The 20,252-nt window shown below is 30.2% G+C and overlaps 1 pseudogene; it reads right to left on the bottom strand.

Annotated features, from left to right (window-relative positions):
* Positions 1-10,249: 10,249 nt before the first annotated feature.
* On the bottom strand, positions 10,250-11,700 carry LOC132799407 (large ribosomal subunit protein eL21z/eL21y-like; annotated as a pseudogene).
* Positions 11,701-20,252: the final 8,552 nt, after the last annotated feature.

Below are 20,252 nucleotides of genomic sequence, written 5' to 3'. Positions count from 1 at the left end.
AAGATTTTTAATCACAGGTTGGTTAGGGGTTAAGGTGACCATTAGAACTTGAACATAATTAGATCCAGGCTAATATAATATAGATTTAGGAGAAGGTCTTCCTAAGTTCGTATCAGGACCTAACCCGACGCTACGTTACCGCTGTAGCATCGAGTTTGGGGCATTTTTTATTTTCGATGTTATTTTTCGTAAATTTTGTTTGCATTTTTTTAGTGATTTTGTAAATTTTGTTTAAATTCCTTCCTAATTATTTTATCTAAAATCAGTATAAAAATTTACAAGCATCAAAGTAAATTACAATGGTGTGGGAAAACAAGAAAAATAACATCAAAAATTAAAAAAAAAAGGACATAACCCGACACTACGTCATCGCTGTAGCATTGGGTTTGGAGCTTTTTTTTAAATTTTGAAATTTTCGTAAATTTTGTTTGCATGTTTTAAATGATTTTGTACATTTTGTTTAAATTCCTTCATAATTATTTTGTCTAGTATCAGTACAAAAATTCACAAGCATCAAAGTAAATTATAATGGTGTCAAAATTATACTCGTCATTATTTTGTCTAAAATCATTACAAAAAATTTACAACCATTAGTGGAATGAGTGATGGTTAGACACAACATATCTACGTTAAGCTTAGAAACAATGTGTTGTGCTAAACGAGTATAATTGAATGAGCATACTTATTTTGTCCAAAATCAGTAGAAAAATTCAGAAGCATCAAACGGAATTACAATGGTGAGGGGAAACAATCAAAGATAATCAAACGACAAAAAGGGGCCTAAGCCGATGCAGGATCGTTTCCGTAACATTAGTATTCACCCTTTTTTTTTTAAAATTCTGAATAATTGTTTAAATTTGGTTTCATTTTTTATATGATTTTGCAAAATTTGTTTAAATTACTTTGTAATTATTTTGTCTAAATTCAGTAGCAAAAATTTACAAGCATCAAACAGAATTACAATGGTGAGGGGAAACAATTAATACTCTCAAAACAGCTTTTAAAAACAATTTGCAAAATCATATAAAAAATGAAAAAGAATTTGAAAAATTATTAAAAATGTTACAAAAATGGGCCAAAGTTGACGCTGCGTTGATGTTAACGCATTGGCTTACTCGCGTCTTTTTTATCATTTTCATTTTTATTGTTATTCTTCGCTATTGGAGTTTCCATTGATCTTGTAAATTTGTGCAATGATTTTTGACAAAATAATTACAAAGGATTTTAAACAAAAGATGCAAAATCAAAATAAAAAAATTAACATCTTAGAACATATTCAAAAGCATAAAAGCCGATGCTAAGCTTTGAACTTTTTTGTCTCAATTTTTTTTTTTTTTTTGTATCTTTTATTTTACTTAGCAATGCGATAGTGATAATAGTAAAGAGACCATTAAAAATTTGTAGGCCATAATACCCACTCTTCAACTCCTTGGTATATTGCTTCCAATACAAGTTTTACCATTAAATAGAGTAGTTGACATAGTAAGAGATAGTTGATTGAAAAATGTGCCTATTAATGATGATTATTACTTTTTCCCCGCTCAGATTTTCTCAGAAACCAAATATCATGTCCACACGCGTCTATTGATCCCCATGGATCATTTAATTTCAATTATCACCATTGGAGGATAATCATGTCCATGTATGTTTATCTAGATACGGAAAGATATGAGTAAATCAGAATACAAAAGGGTGTTACTCACGTGTACGGCGCAATTGGCTTCTCTAATTCCAAGGTGTATGTTGAGCCGTAGATTGCAAGAAAGCGTAAAAATAAGGTGAGCCCATTTTGCTAATGTTCTATAAGTATGTCATAGCTTTTTCCTCCTCTTTTGCGTAAAAAAAATAGTTCAATGCCTATCTCCCTCGTTTGTTCTGTTCTCTTTCTTCTTTCCTCACATTACAAAGGTCGTTGCACTGGTTGCTTTTTGCTCGACTAGGCAATGAGATCATCATTGCTAGCATCTTCGACGTTTTCACTGGACTGTGGGAATGTTTGGAGGATGCTGGCACTGATGATCTTATTCTCTCGATGATAGCCATAGGGTATTGGCAATGTTGATCTCCATGATCGGAGACTCGTAACAGAGTCTCTGATCTTCTTGGGTGGACACATATTTTAGTGGGAAGTGTGGGAAATTTCTTTTCCAAATCAATGAAATTTTGGACACTTTCCTTCTAAGGCAGAACCACCCATCCATCTCTTGCATCCCAGCATGACTATTGGTGGAGTTCGAGAGATATATCTAAAAAATATTCCCCAGTCCTCATAGTTGTTATGGAGGAATGTTTTTGATTATCAGGGGGATGGGATCATCACGGATCCTCGGCTTTCATCTTCTGAGGGATTTCTACTCTACTCTTTTTCCACATCTCGTCTGAAGGAGAATGAACGCCGTAGAAGACATGGTGTTCCTCCTTTCTCTTTTTTCCCTAACTCGTCCAAGAGAGAATGAAGACTGTAGCAGACATGGTGTTCCACTAGAAGGAGAAGAACATAAATTTGGAACCATTTTTTTTTAAATTTTTTTGGCTTACATGTCGAATAAATTTGCTGCTTGTAAATTTTTCTATGATTTCGGATAATATAATTACAACAAAATTTAAACAAAATTTGCAAAATCATTCAAAAAATGCAAATATAAATTATGAAACATTTAAAAAATTTAATGGTGCACAAAGCCAACGCTACTGTCAATATAGAAAGGATTTTAAACAAAAGATACAAAATCATTTTTTCTTTTAAACAAGATACAAAATCATTATTAAAAAAAATTAAGATTAACCAAAAATTTCAAATATCAAATTAAAAACATTAAATTGACACTATGGACATTTACAACGTCGGCTTTGGCCCCAGTTAAAAACATTAAACTGACACTATGGATATTTACAACGTCAGCTTTGGCCCCAATTTTCTTTTAAATTTTTTTTGATAATGATTTTGTATCTTTTGTTTAAAATCTTTTGTAATTATTTTTTCAAAAATCATTGAACAAATTTACAAGATCAATGGAAACTCCAATAATGAAGAATAAAAATTTTAAAAAAAAAAGGTGCCAAAGCCTACATGATACATGTACCTTGCATTGGTTTAGGTCTTTTCTAAAATATTTTAAATTTTTTATAAAAAAGGGGCCAAAGCCGAAGTGATACATGTCCCTTGCGTCGGTTTAGGTCTTTTTTAAAATCTTTTTTAATTTTTTATTTATAATGATTTTGTATCTTTTGTTTATAATGCTTTGTAATTATTTTGTCAAAAATCATTAGACAAATTTACAAGATCAATGGAAACTCCAATAGTGAAGAATAACATTAAAAATAAAAATAAAATAAAAAAGGGGGCAAAGCCGACATGGTAAATCTCCCCTGCGTCGACACATTCAGTTTTTTAAAATCTTTTTAATTTTTTAGTGAATTTTTAATTTTTTTATAATGATTTTGGATCTTTCGTTTATAATTCTTTATAATTATTTTTTCAAAAATCATTGGGCAAATTTACAAGATCAATGGAAACTCCAATAATGAAAAGTAACATTAAAAATAAAATTTAAATAAAAAAGGAACCAAAGCCGACGTGATACATGTCCCTTGCGTCGATTTAGGTCTTTTTTAAAATCTTTTTAATTTTTTAGTAAATTTTTAATTTTTTTTTTAATAATGATTTTGTATCTTTTTTTTTATAATGCTTTGTAATTATTTTGTCAAAAATTATTAGACAAATTTACAAGATCAATGGAAACTCCAATAATGAAGAATAAAAATAAAATAAAAAATTTTAAAAAAAGGTTCCAAAGCTGACGTGATACATGTCCCTTGCGTCGGTTTAGGCCTTTTTTAAAATATTTTTAATTTTTCAGTAAATTTTTATTTTTTATTTTATAATGATTTTGTATCTTTTTGTTTTATAATGCTTTGTAATTATTTTGTCAAAAATCATTAGACAAATTTACAAGATCGATGGAAACTCCAATAGTGAAGAATAACATTAAAAATAAATTTGTTTTTTTCAAAAAAGGGGGCCAAAGACGACGTGGCAAATCTCCCCTGCGTCGGAACATTCGGTTTTCTAAAACCTTTTTAATTTTTTAGTAAATTTTTAATTTTCTTTATAATGATTTTGTATCTTTTGTTTATAATGCTTTGTAATTATTTTTTCAAAAATCATTGGACAAATTTACAAGATCAATGGAAACTCCAATAATGAAGAGTAACATTAAAAATAAAATTTAAAAAAAAAAGGGCCAAAGCCAATGTGGTAAATCTCCCTTGCGTCGGTATATTCGGTTTTTTAAAATCTTTTTAATTTTTCAGTAAATTTTAATTTTTTTTTATAATGATTTTGTACCTTTTTTTTTTTATAATGCTTTGTAATTATTTTGTCAAAAATCATTAAACAAATTTACAAGATCAACGGAAACTCCAATAGTGAAGAATAACATTAAAAATAAAATTTAAAAAAAAAAGGGGCCAAAGCCAACGTGGCAAATCTCCCCTGCGTCGGCACATTCGGTTTTCTAAAACCTTTTTATTTTTTTTATAATGATTTTGTATCTTTTGTTTATAATGCTTTGTAATTATTTTTTCAAAAATCATTGGACAAATTTACAAGATCAATGGAAACTCCAATAATGAAGAGTAACATTAAAAATAAAATTTAAAAAAAAAAGGGGCCAAAGCCGACATGATAAATCTCCCTTGCGTCGGCATATTTGGTTTTTTAAAATCTTTTTATTTTTTTTGTAAATTTTTAATTTTTTTTATAATGATTTTGTATCTTTTGTTTAAAATCCTTCGTAATTATTTTTTCAAAAATCATTGGACAAATTTACAAGATCAATGGAAACTCCAATGATAAAGAATAAAAATTAAAAAAAATTTATTAAAAAAAAGGGGGAAAAGCCGACGTGAGACATGTCCCTTATGTCGGCTTAGATGTTTTTTAAAATCTTTTTAATTTTTTTAGCAAATTTTTATATTTTTTTATAATGATTTTTTATCTTTTGTTTAAAATCCTTCATAATTATTTTGTCAAAAATCATTAAACAAATTTACAAGATCAATGGAAACTCTAATAGTGAAGAATAACAATAAAAATAATTTTTTTAAAAAAAAAGGGGGCCAAAGCTTACGTGGTAAATCTCCCTTCCATCGGCTTAGGTGTTTTTTGAAATCTTTTTAATTTTTAATAAATTTTTGCTTTTTTTTTTATAATGATTTTATATTTTTTGTTTAAAATCCTTTGTAATTATTTTGTCAAAAATCATTAAACAAATTTACAGGATTAATGGAAACTCCAATAGTTAAGAATAACAATACAAAGAAAGTTTTTTTAAAAAAAATGGGGCAAAGCCGACATGGTATATGTCCCTTGCATCGGCTTAGTTATTTTTTAAAATCTTGTTACTAAGCTATGCCAAACTAGGAAAACAATTATTTCCATAAAGGATTTGCAAGATCGTTTTTCACGCTCAGGGGGTCATCCTTAAGCTACTATTGCAGACCTGTAAAACAAAACGTTGAAGACTATAAGGACTACTTTTGAGAAAGCATCTGGGACAACATATTTCACAGGCATATAGCAGTTATAACTTAGTTTTATACATGTAGAATTAAAAGAATTAAAACTGTCAGATTCAGATTCAAATTCCAATGCTTGTTGAGGATTATTTTCTTGTTGTGAGGACCAACGTAGAAATCATAATAGTTTGTACATGATATTATTGTTCCAATTGCATAAAATTAATAAATAATAAAGTTTCTTTTCTTACCGATTGTTAAGGACTGGACAATTTCTTTTGTCATGTGATTGGTCAATTTTTCTACATCCATTGCAACATCGACCTCTATACTTAGCAGCATTTGTTGCCTTCTCTTTCCCCTCTTTTAATCTTCTTCCACATCCATTTTCCCTCACTTGAGATGGGTCTTTCAAAGTTGTGTCATTAACATTACTGCCTTTTTCAGAAATGCCTCCACTTTTTGTGCTACCAGCTACAGATTTAATCTTATCAATCATACTTTGCAGACCATCATTCACAATTATAGCTGCCTCTTCATTTGTTATGGCATTATCAAGGAGTTCTGAGAAAATTTTGAACACTTTACTTCACCACGTTAACATTGAACCACCTTTTCTAGTTATCTCTACACCTTCCTTGTCGTATATTATTTGAATTTTGCAACTCTAGTCCAAATTTTCATTATATATTCATTTGGCAAAGGAATATTACCAAAGAGTCGTAAAAATGCCAAAATATGTCTACATGGAATTTCTACACTCTCAAACTTTTTACAACTACAAGATGCATAGTCCAAAACTTTATCATAAGCAATTTGCCGAACCTTTGGAACACCTCCATTTGGACAACTCTGGACTGTATACATTTTATGTGTATCATTTTCACTAAAAATTTGTGGCATTATTACTAAGCTATGCCACAACTCATCTTGAAAATTATAAAAAATCTTGCGTGTGTATATCTCAGCCATTTGCTTTTACATTTCCCATTGCAGTTTCAAAACATGCTTCTGATTAATATCAACATGATTAGCACTTAAGTCTTCGTGACGCTGATGTGCAAATGCCATATTAAATCGAAGTATAAAATCCATCAATAAATTTTTCTTTGAAAAATACTTCTTGAAAAATGCATGAGAGCTTTCTGCACATTGGCTACTTGACAGTCCAGCTGAAAATACATGATTAACATATGCCAGCACCCATCTTGAACGTAGTTCAAATATTGACTTTAACCATTCATTGTCATATAGGTTCATCTTTTCGATGAAAGAAGCCCTTTTCTTTCAAACTCTTCCAGACATTCTGATTCTGAAATGCAGTGTTGGAAGTCCTTGTAAAAATCCCTGCAAGTGATTGCATTTAAATATGTAGAAAACTTATCAAGTATGTGCCAACTACAATACCTATGAAATGTATTCGATAACCTCTGAGCTACAGCCTTTGTCATTGCAAGATCTTGATCGGTGATAATCATCTTTGGGTTGTTTGTAGGCATGCTCTTCTTTAATAGCTCAAATAACCAAACAAAAGATTCAGTTCTTTCATCATTTAAGAATGCACATGCAAATATCATTGTTTGACCATGATTGTTAACCCCAAGCAAAGGCGCAAATATCATACCATACTGATTAGTGTTGTAAGTCATATCAAATACCACTATATCACCAAAACATCCATAAGCTCTTCTACAAACCGAATCAGCCCAAAAACAACGCTTCAATTTACAATCATCATCTGCATCTATTTCTAACATAAATGATGGATCCCTTTCTTACTCTGTTAAGAAATATTCCTTCAATAGTTCTGTATCTTGGTCTTGCATTTCATTACGCAACTTACCTTCATAGTTATAAATATCCTTCTTCGTACACCCAATATTCTCTATACCCCCAGCTTCATATTTAAGAATACTTATTTGTTAATGAGTTGGCACGTTTGCTGTTGAAAACTGCTGGGTTAGTGATTTTTTGGTTTCAGACACATTACGATGTGACCTCAATAAATGTACATTTTTAAGGCTTGATAATGGATGGCTGTGTTCTTCAACAAATACATTAATGACATATCTCCCCATTTTTGACATAACGGCTAGTTTTGCCTTCCAACTATCTCTTATTATCCCCTGACACGTTTTTTTCTCACCGCCCTTTTTAGAAGATTTTCCTTCTTTATAACAAATGAATTCCTTCCTTATAACTTCATTGGTACATTTACATATTTTACTGGAATTGCTACGAACACTGAATCCCGCCTCTTTTGAATAATTAATGTAAAAATCAAGTGCCCCATCTATTGATAGAAACTCCTGTCCAACCTTTGGTTTTAAGTTGTCCGACACTTAGGGAATGTAAACATCATCAACGGCATTTGAACATGACAGCAAGGATATGTCTACATCTCTAAGATGATTATTATTTACTTCAAACTGTACATCATTCACGTTGCCATCTAAGATAATAAAATCAACATATGATCATTATTAATTTCCATATAATACATTTCAATCCACTTCAAAATCATATATTTTACAAAAATGAAGCTCACAGGGAAGGGATGGAAGCAATCAAAATTAAAAGATGCATGACAAGAACATGTATAAAAAGGGTGAAACCTGGGCTTGCCGCAATTAGAGCTTCCTCTTCTCCTTTGTCCATGTTTCGTATGGTACTGAAGGCAGCGATGCGGTGTTTGGAATAGTGGCCAATTGGGAAGGATTTGGGATTTTTGAAATGGTCAATGGATTTTTGAAATGGTCAAGTCGGGCCGCTCGCTGAGCTAGAACATTTGGTGAAAAATTTATGATGATGGGTTGGAAATTTTAAACGGTGAGATCTGTGTGAAAAGATGGTGGGAACGGGGCATGAAATGAATAGTAATAATGTTAAAGGAATGTAAAATTTTTCGCAATTTTTTCTCACGTGTGACAAGGAGTAATCTGAGCCGTTCGTGAGACTACTTGAAATCCAATGTATGGGCATTTCCCCATGTTTTTGGACCGAACCATTATGGTCAGGACCGTCCTAACTATAGAAGGACTCTATGTGTGTATATATATATATATATATTATCTAAAATCAGGACCGGTCGGATGGTTAATATCCGAACCAAAAACATGCCAAAATGCTATAACCGTTGGATTGTCTACCATGGGCATGGATGGTTGAGATTGAATTGCAAAAAAAATCCCAAAATTCCTTTTCATCCCGCTCACACAGACCCATTTCAAAATTCCCAAATTCTCTTCTCCTCCCAACCTACCTTTCTAGGTAAACGGACTTGTCCACAAGGGTATGCCCCACAAGGGTATGCCCCGCAAGTTCTACCATGGCTACACTGGTCGTATCTAGAACGCACCAAGCGCGCCATCGACGTAGAGGTCAACAAGCAGGTATATTTCCCATCAGGGTTTTTCTTTTCCTACTAACAACTGTAGCTCAGGTTCCTTTCCTTTTTGGTTCGTACTTTGAAAGGTCTCAGCCTTGGTTGGTTAACTGGCTTCAAACAGAGACTAGTACTTCAGCGCAAGTAGTGCACTAAATTGGGCTGTTGAAGATTTCAAATGAAGACAGTCATGCTTCTTCCAACAAAGCAGATTATTGTAATAAACTTCTACTTAAAAATAATAATAATAAAAACCCAGGTATTTTAAATTTCAAAGATAGGGGTGTTATTGATCGTAGCCCCAGAAATCTATTCCTCAGCATGAGCAAATTTGGATAATGAGGGACGTGTGATGATAGAATGAGAGGTTTTGAAAAAAGTATTTCATGTCTAATTTTGTTTTCTTTTCTTTTAGCAAAGATTTTTTAATAAAAACATGAAGCATGTTGAGTACATTAATTGCTTAACCCAGTTTTAAAATGCATGTTAGTTTCCTGGTTTACGATATAGTAGGATCTTGTTGTATAAATCATAAATGCTTGAGATTTATAACTGAGGTTCTAACTCTTTGTTTTTGTTTCAATTTTTACCCCCAAAATTCCAGGTATGATCAATTCTCACTTTATTATTAAAAAAGAAAAAAAGAAAAAAAGAAAAAAAGAAAAAAAAAAACAAATTTAGTCGATCATATTTTCTCAAATGTGGAACTATTTTTCTTAAGAAAGAGAAACATGTTTCCTAAAACAGTTTTCAATGTATAATTCTGCAAGAACCCTGTATCATTTGGTAATAAACTCCATAATTTCTTTTTCACGTGGAGAAAATAGATAAGGCCAACTTTTGAGCACTCTCTTGTTAATTTCGGCCATCATATGGCCTATGCTATCATTTGCAGAACTAGCATCTATAATCGAGACTGTAATAGAGTTTACTAAAGAAAAATATTCTATAAAACAACCTCCCAACTTTGAAGTTTTGCTAGGAGTACTTTGTATTTTGAAAAAATAAGAGAGACATGTATAAATTGTATATCATGGTAACCTCAGAATTGAACAGCCAAAACACCCTTTGGGCGAATGACTAATTTAAAACTCAACTGCATAGGGCAAAAAAGAAACAAATTTATAATTTAATTTTTCCATAGCAACCATATTGCTAAGTTTTAAAATTAACAGTATGAAACAAAAATGTACCTCCAAAGATTATCAATTCCATATTCAAATGAAATTGTAGTCAAAATAAAAACATGTCCAATAATCTAATAGAGCTTACAGATCAGTTGCAAAAATAGGGAGATGTAAAAGAAAAATGAAGGGAAAAAAAGGGGGAAAAAAAAAAGAACAACTCTAATAGCCACCCATGAGATCGTTAACAACATCATAGGGAATGGGAGTAACTGTTTCCAATTTAGCTCCTTCCACCTTGAAGCCAAGCTTAGGACCTTCGGGCTGCCTGTTTGTGCTAATGACCTCTCCTCTAATCTTGGCCTTTGCCTTTATTTGATCGTTCTTCACCTTCCTCAACTGAAATTCCTCAGTGCACCTAGATGGCTGAACATGCTCAACGCAACATGGATGCTCTTCTTGATTTTCCTATTCCCAACCTGTTTCCAAATAAAGACTTAAAATAAAGGCCTGAATTCATTCATCACAAAACCTAAACTGATTATAGATGGATTTATGAATTATAGATGGATTCATGACCTCAGGCATGGTGCAAAGGACAGTCACAGAGAAGATTGGAAAATATATTGTGCCAAAGAAAAATACTTAGCAACAACAACAATCAAAGAACGATTTAAGAACAAGAATTTTAATGGATCAAAGTTCATAATCTTCAAATGCATTGAAGAGTATCTATACAAATAAAGTATGCCACACCATATAAAGGTTGCTTTGAAATAGAGAGCATTGATTGGTAAAGATATTCAGCAAAAGAAAACTGCTTTTTGACAAAAATATAATACTCAGTTTTTAGTCAGTAATAAACCAAGCTTTGACAGTTTAAACAATGCAACAATCATAGTCACCGAATCACACTGCATTGCATACTCCCTAAACTATAAGACATCACGTGCAAACCTTTAATATAGATTTTACAAACAAGATAAATAATAACATAACTTTATAACTACTATTCAAGTTCCCAAATAGCAGCAAATAACGGTATTAGGGCTTTAAAGCTGAAAATAAATAGAAATATACCCCAGTAGATGTTTAGAAATAAAATACTATCCACACTCACGAGCTTGATACCCAACTGATCCATCTAATCCATCAAAGCTTGTGAAACAATAAAATACATAAAAACCAATCAATAACAAAACTTGTGCCAAGCCTGTGAAAGCTTTGGTGGTGTATAAAATCTTGAAATTGATTAAAAAGATTATAAATTTATTCAGGACAAATGGTAAACCCAAAAGCTTATACAATGGACAAATTCACAAAACAATTTCATTTCATTTCATTAAAAAAAAAAAGTGTACAAAATTTATTTGCTTAATCCATTATAGTTTCCAAACAAGAAATTTCACTACATAAACATATCAAACACTAGCATAAATATACGGCCTCTCAGGAAAAGCTAATCAACAGTCAGTCAATCTATAAGATAATTTTTACTGAAAAAAGAGAAAAACCAACGAAAAACCCGGGTGGGAAATATACTTGCTTGTTGACCTCGATGCAGATGGCGCACTTCACCTTTGTCCCGCTCCGAACGATAAGCACATCGCAGAACGAGATCTTGGTGCAGAGCTCTTTGGGGCTCAAATTATACGACCAATCAACATTCATAAAGAGGAGAAGAGGAAGGAAGGTAGGTTGGGAGGAGAAAAGGATTTGGTAATTTTGAAACAGGTCTGTGTGAGTAGGACGAAAGGGAAATTTGGGTTTTTTTTTTTGCAATTCAATCTCAGCCGTCCATGCCCATGGTAGACAATCCAACGGCTATAGCATTTTGGCATGTTTTTGGTCTGGATATTAACCATCTGGCCGGTCCTACAATCCCTATATATATATACAGAGTGATTCTATGGCCAGATCATCAAAATGGTGCGGTCCAAAAACGTGAAAAAATGACTAGCCATTAGATTTCAACTTATCAAATGAACGACTTAGATATTTCCCTATCACAAGTTAGAAGATTGCAACCCGCTTCAAAATATCATTTCCTTTCCCACTCGCACTACTATTTCACACAAACTTTACCATTTCAAAATTCCCAAATAAAATCCACCATCTCCACCATTCCAACTCCAAATATCCTTCTATTGCTTCCACTGCCTGGGCCTTCTCTTCGACAATCCAAAATCCATTTAAAGCTTGGGTTAAAGATTAGTATCTTTAAGGCATCGGCTTTTTTTTTTTTTTTTTTTTGTGTGAGCCTTTGATTTTTTTTTTTTTTAAAGTGTGAAGAAAAAACCAAAAAAAAAAAAACAATGACATCGATAACTTGCAAAATGCCACCAGCTTATGTTCCAAACAAGCGGGCATTTTCCTTCAAATTAAAAACTGCTCTTTCTCGGTGGTCCAGAGTAGTCTCAACGTGGCCGAGAAGGAAGTCCCGATGGTGAATGTATTGCTGTCCAAAATAGAAAGGGCATCTATGGCCTTGATAATCGAGTCTCATTTGGCTTTTGAGTTTTAAATCCTCGACCTTGATCGAATATAAGGTTGAGGAGTTACTTGGAGAGTTTCGATTGAGCTGTGAGGGATTAGCCGGCGATCATAGAGGAGTTAGAGTGGTGGGGTTTCAAAGAACAAGAATTGAAATGGTGGTGTTGTAGGTTGAATTGAATATTGGAAAGAATGAGGTTTGAGGACATAGAGTTCTGGAAATTTTCTTTTTTTTTTAATATTTTTGCAAGTATCATTCAAAATAATAAAATTCAAACTTAACAAAAGAAATTGAACACCAATTAAAAATTATAAAATTGAAAAGATAATTAAAAAAAATTGGAGGATCAAAGCCAACGCTATTACATCCCAACAGTGTTGGCTTTGGTCCCTTAATTTTTTAAATTTTTTTATTATTTTCATTTTTATTTTCTTTTTTAATTCCTTTATAATTTTTTTTTATATTTTTGCGACTATCATTCAAAATAATAAAATTCAAACTTAACAAAAAAAAATTGAGCACCAATTGAAAATTACAAAATTAAAAAGATAATTAAAAAAAATTAGGGGACTAAAGCCAACGCTATTACATCCCAGCATCATTGGCTTTGGTCCCCCAATTTTTTTAAATTTTTTATTATTATTATTTTTTAATTCCTTTGTAATTTTTTTATATTTTTGCAAGTATCACTTAAAATAATAAAATTCAAACTTAACGAAAAAATTGAACACCAATTGAAAATTATAAAATTGAAAAGATAATAAAAAAATAAATTGGGGGACCAAAGCCAACACTATTCATCCTAGCAGCGCTGGCTTTGGTCCCCCAATTTCTTAAAATTTTTATTTTTTTTTAATTTCTTTGTGATTTTTTTTATATTTTTGCAAGTATCATTCAAAATAATAAAATTCAAAATTAACAAAAAAAATTTAGGACCAATTGATAATTACAAAATTGAAAAGATAATAAAAAAAAATTGGGGGACCAAAACCAATGCTATTACATCCCAGCAGCATTGGCTTTGCTTCCTAAATTTTTTATTATTTTCTTTCTTTTAATTTCTTTGTAATTTTTTTATATTTTTGCAAGTATCATTCAAGATAATAAAATTCAAACTTAACAAAAAACATTGAGAACAAATTCAAAGTTATAAAATTGAAAAATAACAAAAATAAAATTGGGGGACCAAAGCTTAGGCTTTTAGTAAAAGCCTTGGCTTTGGTCTTCCAATTTTTAAACTTTTTAATTATTTTTTTTTAAAATTTTTTTGATGAAAATATGATAATGAATAAAAAAAAAAAAAAGGGTTTGTGTTTAAAATTGGACAAAAAAAAAGATGAAAAAATTTGTTTTGATCAAAATCTGATAATGAACAAAAAACAAAAAGAGGGTTTGTCTTTAAAATTGGACCAAAAAAAAAAGAAAAATTTTTTTTTGATGAAAATATGATAATGAACAAAAAAAAAAGAGGATTTGTGTTTAAAATTGAACTAGAAAAGAAGAAAAAAAGGGAAGAAAAAGAAAACTATCACAAAAGGGAGCAAAGCCGAAGCTCCTTTTAGAAAAAGCATCGGTGTTGTACAGGTTTAAATAGCGTGGCTAAAAACCAAGTATATCAAAAAGAAGACAAAAATCTCCCTTTTGTGACAGTTTTCGTTTTCTTTCATTTTTTTTCTTCTTTTCTAATCCAATTTTAAACACGAACCTTCTTTTTTTTTTTTGTCATTATCATATTTTAATCAAAAAAAATTTCCTCTTTTTTTTGGGTCCAATTTTAAAGACAAACTCTTTTTTTTTTTTTTTTTTTTTGTTCATTATCATATTTTCATCAAAAGTTTTTTCCTTTTTTCTTTTAGTCCAATTTTCATCAAAGGAATTAAAAAATAATAATAATAAAAAAAATTTAAAAAATTGGGGGACCAAAGTCAGGGCTTTTAGGATGTAAAAACGTTGGCTTTGGTTCTCCAATTTTTTTTTTTTTTTTGGTTATCTTTCTATTTTGTAATTTTCAATTGGTCCTTAATTTTTTTTGTTAAATTTGAATTTTATTATTTTGAATGATACTTGTAAAAATATAAAAAAAATTACAAACGAATTAAAAAAATAATAATAAAGAAAATAATAAAAAAAATTTAAAAATTGGGGGACCAAAGCCAACGCTGCCAGTATGTAATAGCTTTGGGTTTGGTCCCCCAATTTTTTTAATTTTGTAATTTTCAATTGGCTTTCAATTTTTTTTGTTAAGTTTAAATTTTATTATTTTGAACGATACTTGTAAAAATATAAAAAAAATTGCAAAAGAATTAAAAAAAGAAAATAATAAAAAAATTTAAAAAATTGGGGGACCAAAGCCAATGCTGGTGGGATGTAATAGCATTGGCTTTGGTCCCCTAATTTTTTTTTTATTATCTTTTCAATTGGTTGTCAATTTTTTATTTTTTTTGGTTAAGTTTGAATTTTATTATTTTGAATGATACTTGCAAAAATATAAAAAAAAATTATAAAAGAATTAAAAAAACAATTCTAAAAAATTGAAGTACCAAAGCCAACGCTGCTGGGATGTAATAGCATTGGCTTTAGTCTCCTAATTTTTTTTATTATCTTCTTAATTTTGTAATTTTCAATTGGTCCTCAATTTTTTTTATTATGTTTGAATTTTATTATTTTGAATGATACTTCCAAAAATATAAAAAAATTACAAAGGAATTAAAAAAAAAAGTAAAAAAGAAAATAATAAAAAATTTCAAAAAATTTTGGGACCAAAACTAATGCTGTTGGGATGTAAAAGCGTTGGCTTTAGTCTCATAAATTTTTTTTTTTTTTGGTTATCTTTTCAATTTTGTAATTTTCAATTGGTGCTTACTTTTTTTTGTTAAGTTTGAATTTTATTATTTTGAATGCTAGTTGTAAAAATATGAAAAAATTACAAAGGAATTTTAAAAAAAAGAAAATAACATAAAAATTAAAAAAATTTACAAAAACGTCGAAGCTTCGAGAACTCTACGTCCTCAAACCTCATTCTTTCCAATATTCAATTCAACCCACAACACCACCATTTCAATTGTTGTTCTTTGAAACCCCACCACTCTAACTCCTCTATGATCGCCTGCTCGTCCCTCACAGCTCAATCGAAACTCTCCGATTAGGAACTTCTCAACCTCATATCCGATCAAGATCGGGGCCTTAAGACTCAAAAGAACCCAACCAAATGAGACTTAATTATTAAGGTCATAGACGCCCTTTCTACTCTGGGTACAGTCACCATCGGGACTTCGCTCTCGGCCACGTCAAGACTACTCTGGACCACCAAGAAAGAGCAGCCCTTAATCTGGAGGAAAATGCCCACTTGCTTGGTACCTAAGCCGGTGACGTTTTACAGATCATCGATGTCATTGTTTTTTTTTTTTTTTTTTGGTTTTTTGTTCACACTAAAAAAAAAAAAAGGCTCAAAAAAAAAAAAAAAAAACCAATGGCTCACAAATACTAACCTTTAACCCAAGCTCTAAATGGATTTTGGATTGTCGAGAAGAAAGCCTGGGCGGTGAAAGCAGTAAAAGAATATCTGGGACTGGAATGGTGGAGATGGTGGATTTTATTTGGGAATTTTGAAACGGTCAGAGATGATGGATTTTATTTGGGAATTTTGAAATGGTAAAATCTGTGTGAAATAGTAGTGCTAGCGGGAAAGAAAATGATATTTTGAAGTGGGAAGGTTAAAGAAAAATTTTTTGAAGTTGCAATCTTCTCACGTGTGATAAAGAAATATCAGAACCGTTCACTGGATAAGTTGAAATCTAATAGCTAATCATTTTTTCACACTTTTGAACCGCACTATTTTCATCAGGTCGGTCCTGACCATAGAAGGACTCTATATATACATATACATATATTTTTGGAATATTTGTAATATAACCCTCTCTAAAAATAATAATAATTATTATTTTTGCGATATGAACTTTGCATATATGTCTACATGATATGATGCACGGGAAAACATAACAAAAATCTACAAACTAATTTTTTATGTTTTGGGGTCTTAATTACATGTATAGAACTTGATTAGCCCATTACTTTTCTTTGCTTTTATATGATTTTGGTTTAATAATCCGAGGGAGAAGAAGGTGGTCTGAAACTGTTATTCAAATACTCTCTTGACTGTTTTTATTTCCCTCCTCAACAAGTTCATTTTCTTTCTTCTTGTTCTTCTTGTTCTTTTTGTTATTTTTTTTTTTTTTTTGGGACTCATACAGAGAATTCAAAGGATTAAAGAGTGACTGAACAGGAAATGAAAACTTGAGGATGCAGATTACAATTATCTTAGTCCACCTCTCAGTGGTGAGGCAGAGGCCCTGATCTTGGCTAGAGTTCCCAGATCAGAGTACCTGAGGTTTACTTTAATCAACAAACGGTTTCTATCATTCATAAGGTGCGGTGGAATCTTCTGGATAAGAAAGGAAATTGGGATTAAAGAACCATCTGTCTTTATATTGGCAGCTAGGGAGGAAAATTGGTTAGTCTTTGATCAGAAATTCAAGTCCCATAGAAAGCTCCCGATTTTACCATCAGATTTTTGTTTCACTGCAATAGGCAAACAGTCAATTTTTGCAGGAACCCATTTGCTTCTTTCAGGCAAAGAGCTTGGTGGCTTTGTCATATGGATATGTAAACTGGAATCAAACAAATGGTGCAAAAGTTTCCCCATGGTCAACCCCTGATGCAAATTTGCATCAGCAATCAATGGTACTTTTGGATATGTAGCTGGCGGAATTGGTTTGGAAAATGGAAGAAAATCTTGGGTCCTGCAGAAAAATGCAACTCAACTCAGAGACTGAAAATCGGGAAACTCTTCCAAAAATGCACAAAAATAGATGTCGTTGCTCTGGTTGTTTCATGGACAACAAGCTCTATATCATTGGAGATAAGAATGATGAGGAAGGAATTGGTACCAAACATGTTGGGAAACGTCACCCTTTTAGAAGCTCAATCTCCTCCACTTGTTGCTGTGGTGAACAATGAGCTTCGCTGTCTTGAAGCTTGTACCAATGAGCTAATGGTGTTCATGAGGAAGAAAAAGACATGGAAGAAATTAGGAAGTGTTCCAGTGAGAGCTGATTGCAATAGAGGCTGGGGAGTAGCTTTTAAGTCCTTGGGAAAGGAGCTACTTTTTTGATTGGTAGCGCTTCCTTGGGCCAAAGAATTGCAGTGGAGGCCTCCTGAATGTGGTCTAAACCAGATTAGAAATTTCATTAAGATTGTTGTGTAATGATAGCATGGATCTAATTAGGTCCTAATGAAAGCACCTTTTTTATTCTAAGTTGGCGTGAAGAAATGTCTAATAAAAAGTGTTTTCATTTTTGTTTTGTTTTGTTTTGTTTTTTTTTTTTTTTTTTTTTTGTTGCTAATGTTCACAAGTGACTAGGTAGTGACACTTATCTATAACATTATTGTAATAGTATCTTGCTATTAGGTTGAAGTAAATAATAGGTAAAAATCCTGCAAAGCAATCATGACCAATAACATATGGTTTTGTTGAAATGTGTTGAAATTAAATGACATTTCAACTCGTGGCCTCCCATATGAAAGAGTTATTGGTTCTATGCTTGGATTTTGTTGAAATGTGTTGAAATTAAATGACATTTCAACTCGTGGCCTCCCATATGAAAGAGTTATTGGTTCTATGCTTGGATGCTAGTCAATTTCTTTCAAAACAAAACAAAAAATGAGAGTCATGTTTTTGTCAGAATTGAGTTGGAACTACTTTTTTTGGTAATAGAGTTGGAACTACTTGGATTCGAGTCTTGTAAAAGTCTTTTTAGGTGTGAGTGTTGTAACTTTATAGATAATTTTATAGATAGTTGGAGTGAATTTACATTTTAAGAGAAAACAGAGTATTCATTTTGATTTGCAATTAAATCATAAAAGTTAAGGTCAACTGTTTCCCCTATGTGAGACAATTTTTTTTTCCCAGAATCTTTCTTTGTTTCTCATTTATTATTTCTGTAGTCAGATTCTTAAGATATTTTCTTACATACAATAGTTATAAACCCATTACTTTTATTTAAAATTTAAAATTATTTTGAGCTATTTTAATTTAAAATTCTCCTCAGTTATTTTAGATTCGTTATTTTTTTCACTGTCAATAAATCTGTATAATATATCAAAGTAAGATAGTGAACAAAAATTTTTACCACATGTCATCATTATATTTATTCTTTTCCCTCTGAAAATATTACCCAAAAAAAAAAAAAACTAAAATATAAAAATAAAGTTGTCTTAAAAATTTCACAATCTTAAAATCTTTACCATATATAATCTCTATATTCATTTTATTTCATTGCAAAGGCATTACAAAAAAATTAAAATCTAAAATTAACATTCTTTGAAAATTTTCACAATCTTAATAAAACTTGAAAGAAATAATTTAATCTTGACTTTTGAAAATTTCCATAACATATGGGTATTATTAAGATTTGGCTATAAATCTTTGTAATAATCTGTAAAATGGTTTTAACATAATTTATATAAAAAAATAGCTCCACAAATAATTTACATAAATAATAGTTCCACAAATAAAAATTCAACAATCTTTTTATGTTTGGAAGGAAAACTTTGATCTTGATTTTTGAAAATTTCCATAATATGTGGATACAACGATTTTATTTTTGATGATGGGACAAAGCTTGGCAAGAGGATTTTTTTTTTTAATGATTATTTGATTTCTTTTCAAATTTTTTTAAAGATGAGATAAAAAAACTTGTATATAATAAAAGATATTTTTATTATTAAAGATATTTTATACAAAAATTTCATATACTAATACATATTTATATAGGGATATGCAATAAATATAATTTTATTGTAAAATAATAAGATTAATATATGGTAATTAATAATAAAATTGACCTTTTTATCAGAAATTTAAAGTGAATAATTTATTTTTTTCTATATTTTTCAAAAAGTGCTCAAAATGTACTTATATATATATATATACATGTATATATATATATATATATATATATACATGTATATATATATATATATATATGACAAGATTTCAATAATGTGGAGCAATATAAAATCGATTTTATATAAAATGTGGATTTTGTATTTAAAAGTATAATTGAGTATTTTTGGTTTTGGATGTAGGGTTTAGGGTTTAAGATAATGTAAATCTTTTTTTTTTTTTTTGGATAACTATACAATGTAATGAAAATTGTATAATACTAATAACCATCAATTTGATTTGTAATTATGACTGAGTTGATTTTTATGATTTTATTCAATCTCGAATTTTGATTGCTATCTCGTGCTAATTTTATTTTATTGACAAGAATGAAAATATTATTAAATAATTATTTTACTATTTAATTATTTTTAATACTATATTATTACATTCTTGAATACAAAAATGGATAAAATTGAATCATAATGATATGTATTAAATTCAAATTTAAATTGAAAAATTGATAATTATCTATAATTTTAATATTTAATATTTAATATTAAATTATCTAATATTTAATATTTAATATAAAAGATAATTGAAGATTTTTTAAGAAAATATGTCAAGGTATAGTTTTTATTAATCATAAATATAATATTCATGCATAAGGCAAAATATTCTATACATGGTACAAATAATTATAAATAGAAACAATGAGCTATAAATTTAATGAAAATAATTGTTTTGTTAAGAACATTTTAAAATATATATAAAAAAAATGTCCCT

The sequence above is a fragment of the Ziziphus jujuba genome, chromosome 9, assembly GCF_031755915.1.
Source record: "Ziziphus jujuba cultivar Dongzao chromosome 9, ASM3175591v1".
NCBI lineage: Eukaryota > Viridiplantae > Streptophyta > Magnoliopsida > Rosales > Rhamnaceae > Ziziphus > Ziziphus jujuba.
Note: the sequence above shows the minus strand (reverse complement) of the source record. Positions and strands in the feature narration are given on the sequence as shown.